The following is an 8,959-nucleotide window of genomic DNA, read 5'->3' as shown; positions in this document are numbered from 1 at the left end:
GTACCCATCTGAAATCTTGTTGTGCCGTGTAGTTTCCCACGCTTTGTATTCTTTCACTGCTGCTTTGTCTTGAACTGATATGATTTGAACCGTGTCTCTATTTTGATTTGGCAAGACAATGTAGTGACCATAGGACATAGATATATGTTTGTTTGATGCTTTTATTATGTATTAGTACTTGGCAATAGAAGACTTGGTAGTTTAATCCTGTCCACCTTACTAATGAACTGGTTCACCGAAATGAGTTTCATATACTAGTACATGCTAAACTTGTTATGTGTCTGCTTGTTTCTTCTTTTATAATGCTGATAGAATATTGGGGAAGAGTGCCTTATTAAGCAATGGTAAAGGAAGTAATGCAGATAAGGTTCAGGATAGTGACACATCCTTGTTGGTCTCCAACAAAGCTGATAAAACAGCTAAGGAAGACTATCTTGAAGACAACGAGACAACCCCAAAGTCATGTCTTGGTTTAGTGTTCGAGTTACTGGCCATTACCACTTGCACATGCTATTCAAACTCATTTCCTGAATCAGTTTGGTTTCTTGAGTCTCAACTACAAGATGAAAGACATCGATCAGCTGTGCTGCGGCAAGAAGCGGAAGGACTGCAGAAGTCCCTGGAGCATTCAGATGCATACTTTCTGGTGCAACAGCAAGCGTTGGAGGATTTTAGCGCCAAACAGGACAAAGCTAATCAGCTTGCTAAGCTTATTGCCGGCATGGTGGATACCCAGGATAACATTTCTTGAGCTCTTCTGAAGTTGTTTCAATTATGCTCTTGTTTTGCTGCCGCATTTATTTGCGCCGGTGGCCAATTTTGACGGCCAGTGTATGTAATATGCTGCTTTGTTCCCTATATTTGCACTGGTGGCGAACTTTGATGCCCAGTGGATGTAATATGTGTAATAGCGGTAATAGGCTAGCCTTAATTGCTTGCTTATTTATTTCCTTATTGTCTTGTTTAGTTGTTTGCTTGTAGTCACTGCAGTTCTTTGTCTGTGTTTTTCTAGTGGCCACAATAGCCTATTTTTGGTAACTAGGCCAAAATAATCATGGCAACACACACACTGATGGGCCTCCTGCAGGTCATATGATCCATGGGACTTCTTTCGGTCGTAGGACCATTGGCCTTCTATACGGGCCGTAGGATCCATCGGCCTTCTTCTATACGGGCCTTAGGGATCAATGGGCCTTCTACGGGCCGTAGGTTCCATGGGACTTTTACAGGCCGTACGATCCATGGCCCCTCTATGGGCCGTACTATCCGTGGGCCTCATACGGGCTGTAGGATCCATGGGACTTCTACGGGGCGTATCATCATTTCGCCAATCATGGGCCGTACTATTCGTGGACCATAATGGGTCGTTAATAGGCCGTATTTGATAACTCTATGAAAACAGCCCAACGGTTTTTTTGACATGAAAACGGCCCAACGTATTAACGGTCCGCAAACGGGCCAACTGTAACGACGGGCTGAATTTGGCCCACAAGCAGAAAATGACAGTAACGGGCCATATGTAATCGAATGCTGCAAGTGAGCCCAAGAATCAATGAGCCCTGAGAAGGCCGAAAGATAACTTGGGTTGGAAACGGCCAAATGCAATAACGGGCCGTTAATGGGTATAAAGTGATACACTGTTCATTACAGGCCAGTTTCACCACGGGCCGTTAAGGGGCCAAGAGTTACAAAGGTCCTCATATGGGCCGAAAGAAGTCATGGGCCACACATGGGCCGGAAGTTAAAACGGGCTGAATCATATTCGACAGCCCAGATGACGCTACTGGGCCTAATTCAGATAGGGCGTAACGGGCCCTAGGTTAGCGGGCTGTAAATGGGCTATATGCGAATAGGCTGTTAACAGGCTTTTCGTGGGCCGGCCCGGCACCTTTTGACCAAGTCAAACGGGCCGGCCTTTTCACAGGAATGGGCCTCTGTTGGGCCGTGCCACGTGCCGCCGTATCATAGGCGCCTTCGGTCCAATGAGCAGATGACATCTATCCCAACGGTGAGCCGACACGTGTTTCCTCCAGCCAATGATGATTTTACATGTGGAAAATCCCCATTGGTCGGGGCTGTTAACGGGTTATCAGATCCAAAAACCCGACCCGATAGCTTAACGGCGTTCCATTACGGTGGATGCCACGTGTCGGTCACCCTTGACGAAAGCACTTCTGTGACATGTGATTTATCGTCATGGAAGTGGACACTTCCGTGATGATAATTTTGGTAATGTCATGGAACACTTCTACGACAGCACATGTATGACTATCTTGATTCTGTCATAAATTTGTCATGGATGTACATGCATGACAAAAAACGCGACCTACTGTGACAAACACGTATCATCACGGAAGTGTATTTTTTTGTAGTGCTTTGTGTGCTACCAAACGTCACAACATAACTGGGTGATCATATAGGTGCTCTACAGGTGTCTCCGAAGGTACTTGTTGAGTTGACGTATTTCGAGATTAGGATTTGTCACTCCGATTGTCAGAGAGGTATCTTTGGGCCCTCTCGGTAATGCACATCACTATAAGCCTTGCAAGCAATGTAGCTAATGAGTTAGTTATGGGATGATGCATTACGTAACGAGTAAAGAGACTTGCCAGTAACAAGATTGAACTAGGTATTGAGATACCGACGATCAAATCTTGGGCAAGTAACATACCGATGACAAAGGGAACAACGTATGTTGTTATGCAGTTTGACCGATAAAGATCTTCGTAGAATATGTAGGACCCAATATGAGCATCCAGGTTCCGCTATTGGTTATTGACCAGAGACGTGTCTCGGTCATGTCTACATAGTTCTCGAACCCGTAGAGTCTGCATGCTTAAAGTTAGATGACGGTTACATTATGTGTTTATGTGTTTTGATGTATCGAAGGTAGTTCGGAGTCCCGTATGTGATCATGGACATGACGAGGAGTCTCAAAATGGTCGAGACATGAAGATTGATATATTGGACGACTATATTCGGACACCGGAATAGTTCCGGGGGTTATTGGATATATATCGGAGTACCGGGGGGTTACCGGACCCCCCCTCGGAGGTTAATGGGCCTCACGTGCCCAAGTAGTGGAAGAGGAGAGGCGGCCAAGGGGCAGCCGCGCCCCCTCCCCCCCAAGCCCGAATTGGACAAGGAGGGGGGCGGCGCCCCCCTTCCCTTTCCCCCTCTCTCTCCTTCCCTCTCCTCTCCTACTCCAACAAGGAAGGGGGGAGTCCTACTCCCGGTGGGAGTAGGACTCCTCATGGGGCACGCCAAGGGTGGCTGGCCCCCTCCCCCTCCTCCACTCCTTTATATACGGGGAGGGAGGCACCCCCTTGAGACACAACAATTGATCCTTGAGATCTCCTAGCCGTGTGCGATGCCCCCCTCCACCATAATCCACCTCGATAATATCGTAGCGGTGCTTAGGCGAAGCCCTGCGTCGGTAGAACATCATCATTGTCACCACGCCATCATTCTGACGGAACTCTCCCTCAAAGCTCGGCTGGATCGGAGTTCGAGGGACGTCATCGAGCTGAACGTGTGCTGAACTCGGAGGTGCCATGCGTTCGGTACTTGATCGGTTGGATCGTGAAGACGTACGACTACATCAACTGTGTTGTGCTAACGCTTCCGCTTTCGGTCTACGAGGGTACATGGACACACTCTCCCCTCTCGTTGCTTTGCATCACCATGATCTTGCGTGTGCGTAGGATTTTTTTTGAAATTACTACGTTCCCCAACACAATGTAGAACCCCTACTTCTGTACACCGACACAAGCCGAGGTAACTGGGACAAGGTGATGGGTCATTGATGGATAACTATCCAACCTATACTAAGAAGTTTAGGATAAGCAGGTAAGTACAATGAGCAGGTTACAAAAGCAGGCCATGCATCAGATAGGAGCAAACAATTACAGTAGCAAAATCTAATGCATGCATAAGAAAGAATGAACTAGGTGATATCGGAGTGAGCAAGGGGGGTTTGCTTGCCTGGAAGCTCTGCTGAAAAGGAAGGAGGGTCATCGGTGACGTAGTCGATCACAGGGGCATCAACAACGGTCTCGAGGTCTATTAGAGAGAAGAGGGGAAGAAACAGTAAATACAAGCAACAGATGCATGACATGACGATCCACAGAGCTAGGGGTGACCTATTGTAGTGCTACACGATACCGGCGAAGCGGGATAACACCCGGGAAAGTTTTCCTGAAGTTTGGCATTTCCGGACAGATGAATCGGAGGGGAACGGTTGCATGTTTGCTATGCTAGGGATGTGTGACAAGCGAACGGACTGCGTATTCAGATTCATCTTGCTTTTCTGAGCAACTTTGCTGTACAAAGTATTTTTATCTGAGCTAAGGTTATTTTTCTATGGATTATTAAAGTTTATTATTTCCTAAAATTATTATTAAATCTAAAATGGGGTTATTGCATCAGCATGACGTCATCATGACGTCAGCAGTCAACTGAGTTGACCAGAGTCAAACCTGACGTGTGGGGCCGTTCTGCCATAGACTGGTAACTAATTAACAGTTTAATTTGCTAATTGGGTTTATTAACAGGATTAATTAAGTTAATTAATTATTTTATTATTATTATTCGTTATTATATTATCTTTTTTTATCTTATCCAAGAGCTATTAGGGCGGGCTAACGGGCACGGTCGGTGGCCGATGGGCGAGGGCCGAACCCGGTGCGCCGGTGCGGTGTCGCGGTGAGCAGCGCGGTGCAGGGGAGAAGGGCCAGCCACAGTCGGGGCGCCACGCGCGGCTTAGCAGCAGTAGCTGCGGGCATGTGCAGGGGCGGCCGCAGGGAGGCAAAGTGCAGTCCTGGGGGCATGGTGAGTGCGCGCCAGGGAGGGTGGCAGTGCGCGGGCGGGCGCGTCGGGCATGGTCGGGGCACGTCGAGCGCGAGTGCGTGGGGGAGAGGGTGCAGGGCAGGGAGAGGAGTCTGAGGTTCCTCACGAGCGATAGAGGGACGAGGAATGGTGTGGCTCGAAGGCGCTGTTGGGGAGGAGGTCAAGGACAAGGAGGTGGTGTCGGCAGCGAGGGCAACGGGTTTGGGGCAGTGCCGATGACGGGTGGTGGGGGCGCGGTCGTTGCCCCCGATCCCAATCTAGAAGGAGTCAAGGGGGGACCGAGCGCCGTGCAAGAGGAGACGGAGAGGTGGGCGCCGGTGAGGTGACAAAGGGGCGGTGCCAGTGACGCTGGCGAGGGGTGACGGCATCCAGGACGCCTAGATCCAGGGCGCGTGGGAAAGAGGGGTGTGTAGGGTGGGGTTCGGGCTAGGGTTTGGTTCGGTGGGAGGGGGTAGCAACGGGGCAGTGGGGCTGGCTGGGTCGATTGACCTAGTTAGGCCAGGGGATTTTCTTTGTGGGTTTTTTTGTTTATTTTCCCTTTTATTTTATTTACATTTGCCATTTGACTTAATTTTGAATTTTGAATCTGAATGTGATTGAATCATCGCAAGGTTAACAACAGTAATCGCAGTGACGTGGCATCATTAGCATGGGATTACTGTAGCATAATTATCTACACTTTACAATTCTCCTCCACTACAAGAAATCTTGTCCCGAGATTTAGGAGGTAGAAGGAAACAGTGCGAGTATTCATCATGCAGGCGATCCTCGCATTCCCAAGTGGCTTCATCTTCAGAATGGTGTGACCATTGGACCTTGAGGAACTTGATCGTCATTTGACATGTGCGGCGTTTAGCTTGGTCGAGAATGCGGACCAGATACTCTTTATAGGAGAGGTTCTGTTGCAACTCGAGCACTTCATGATCCACTGCTCGGATTGGGTGCTTGAAGCAGCGGCGGAGCTGTGACACATGGAACACATCGTGAACCTGAGAAAGGTTCGACGGTAGTTCCAACTAGTATGCCACTTTTCCATGCCTTTCGAGAATAGTGAAAGGACCAATATAGTGAGGAGCTAGCTTGCCCTTGATCCCGAAGCAGTGAGCACCCTTCATTAGTGTGACTCGAAGATAAGCCTTTTCGCCAGGTTGATAGACCATGTCTTTATGATGACGGTCATACTGACTTTTCTGACATGACTGAGTAGTCTTTAGACTCTCACGAATAATGTGGACTTGTTCTTCGGCATGTTGGATAATATCCGGACTGAAGATTGGACGTTCCCCAGTTTATGACCAGTTCAAAGGGGTTCGGCACTTTCGTCCATATAACACTTCAAAGGGATCCATCTCCAGACTAGCTTGATAGCTATTGTTGTAGGCGAACTCAGCATGCAGGGGAGATTCCTCCCATTTCTTGCTGAAGGAAATGACACAAGCTTGAAGCATGTCTTCGAGAACTTGATTGACGCGTTCAACTTGTCCCTGCAACTGAGGGTGAAAAGCAGTGCTAAAAGACAGATGAGTCCCCATAGCTTCTTGGGAACTTGCCCAGAGTCTAGAAGTGAATAAGCTGCCACGGTCTGAACGGATTACCAGTAAATACCATGGAGGGAAACAATTCTGGACATGTAGAGTGTTGCCAGCTGACTACCAGTGATGGTTTCTTTGACGGCAGAAAATGTGCAACTTTAGAAAGTCAGTCAATGACGACAAGAATAGCATCATTACCTTTCTGCGATTTGGGAAATCCAGTGACAAAGTCCATTTCAACATGGTCCCATTTCCATTTAGGTATAGAGATAGGTTGCAGAGTTCCAGCAGGCCTTTGATGTTCTACTTTGATACGATGGCAAATGTCACATTCAGCAATATACCGAGCAATGTCTTGCTTCATATTTGACCACCAGAATCTCTAACAAATTTCTTGGTACATCTTGGTACTACCGAGATGAATAGACAACGGAGTGTCATGAGCTTCTTTCATAACTTCCTGAGTCATATCCAGGTTGTATTTTGAAGGGACCACTAGGCGACCTTTGAAGAACAAAGCGCCATCACCATCAATAGTGAAGAATGAGGGCCTTCCTTCTGCGAGATATCATTTGATCTTCTTGACTTGAGAGTCATATTTCTGCAATGTCTTGATGTTGCCCACGAGATCTGGCTCGAAAGCTACGGTATTGAGGGAACCCTGGGGAACAACACGGAGGTTCATCTTGCGGAACTCTGGTGGAGGGGGAGTGAATGCACCAGGAGGAACAATATGGAGGTTCAACTTTCTGAATTCTTCAACAAGTGCGGGCTGAACTTTCCGAACCTGGAGGTGGTTGCAATATGACTTGCCACTCAAAGCACCGGCCATTACATTAGCCTTGCCTGGGGTATAGGAAATACCCAAGTCAAAATCTGCTACGGTCTCCATCCATATCTGCTAATGGAGGTTTAGGTCTCGCTGGGTAAACAACTACTTCAGACTTTGGTGGTCGGTGAAGATCTCACAACGATTACCAAGAAAGGTAATGTCGCCACTGTTTCAGTGCATATATGACAGTGATGACCCACAAATGTAGGGGATCTATCATAGTCCTTTTGATAAGTAAGAGTGCCAAACCCAACGAGGAGCAGAAGGAAATGATAAGCGGTTTTCAGTAAGGTTTTCTCTGCAGGCACTGAAATAGTAGGTGATAGATAGTTTTGTGATAAGATAAATAGTAACGAGCCAAAAGTAAATAAAGTAAATAAAGTGCAGCAAGGTGGCCCAATCCTTTATGTAGCAAAGGATAAGCCTGGACAAATTCTAATAATGAAGAAGGAGCTCCCGAGGACACACTGGGAATTATTGTCAAGCTAGTTTTCATCACGTTCATAAGATTCACGTTCGGTACTTTGATAATTTGATATGTGAGTGTACCGGCACTTGGGTACTTCCCTAACTTGGACAAGCATCCCACTTATGATTAACCCCTATTGCAAGCATCCGCAACTACAAAAAGGAGTATTAAGGTAAACCTAACCACATCATTAAACATATGGGTCCATATCAACCCCTAACGAAGCAATGCATAAACTAGGGTTTAAGCTTCTGTCACTCTAGCAACCCATAATCTACTTATTACTTCCCTATGCCTTCCTCTAGGCCCAAATAATGGTGAAGTGTCATGTAGTTGACGTTCACATAACACCACTAGAGGAAAGACAACATACATCTCATCGAAATATCGAACGAATACCAAATTCACATGACTACTAATAGCAAGACTTCTACCATGTCATCAGGAACAAACATAACTACTCACAAAGCATATTCATGTTCATAATCAGAGTAGTAATAATATGCATAAAGGATCTGAACATATGATCTTCCACCAAGTAAACCAATTAGCATCAACTACAAGGAGCAATCAACACTACTAGCAACCCACACATACCAATTTGTGGTTTTGATACAAGATTGGATACAAGAGATGAACTAGGGTTTTGAGAGAAGATGGTGCTGGTGAAGATGTTGATGGAGATTGACCCCCTCTCGATGAGAGGATCGTTGGTGATGATGTTGGTGATGATTTCCCCCTCTCGGATGGAATTTTCCCCGGCAGAACAGCTCCGCCAGAGCCCTAGATTGATTCCGCCAAGGTTCCGCCTCGTGGCGGCGGAGTTTCGTCCCGTAAGCTTGCCCCCGATTTTTTCCAGGGTAAAAGTGATGATATAGCAGAAGATGGACGCCGGAGGCCCACCAGGGGGCCCAGGAGATAGGGGGCCACGCCCTACAGGGGGGGGGGCGCCCCCCTGTCTCCTGGACAGGGTGTGGGCCCCCTGGCCTATTTCTTTCGCTCATAAATTCTTAGTAAATCCAAAAAGTTGTTTCGTGGAGTTTCAGGACTTTTGGAGTTGTGCAGAATAGGTTTCCAATGTTTGCTCCTTTTCCAGCCAGAATTCCAGCTGCCGGCATTCCCCCTCTTCATGGTAAACCTTGTAAAATAAGAGAGAATAGCCATAAGTATTGAGATATAATGTGTAATAAGAGCCCATAATGCAATAAATATTGATATAAAAACATGATGCAAAATGGACGTATCAACTCCCCCAAGCTTAGACCTCGCTTGTCCTCA

Source organism: Triticum aestivum, chromosome 1B (assembly GCF_018294505.1).
Source record: "Triticum aestivum cultivar Chinese Spring chromosome 1B, IWGSC CS RefSeq v2.1, whole genome shotgun sequence".
NCBI lineage: Eukaryota > Viridiplantae > Streptophyta > Magnoliopsida > Poales > Poaceae > Triticum > Triticum aestivum.
This window is presented reverse-complemented; position numbering follows the sequence as displayed.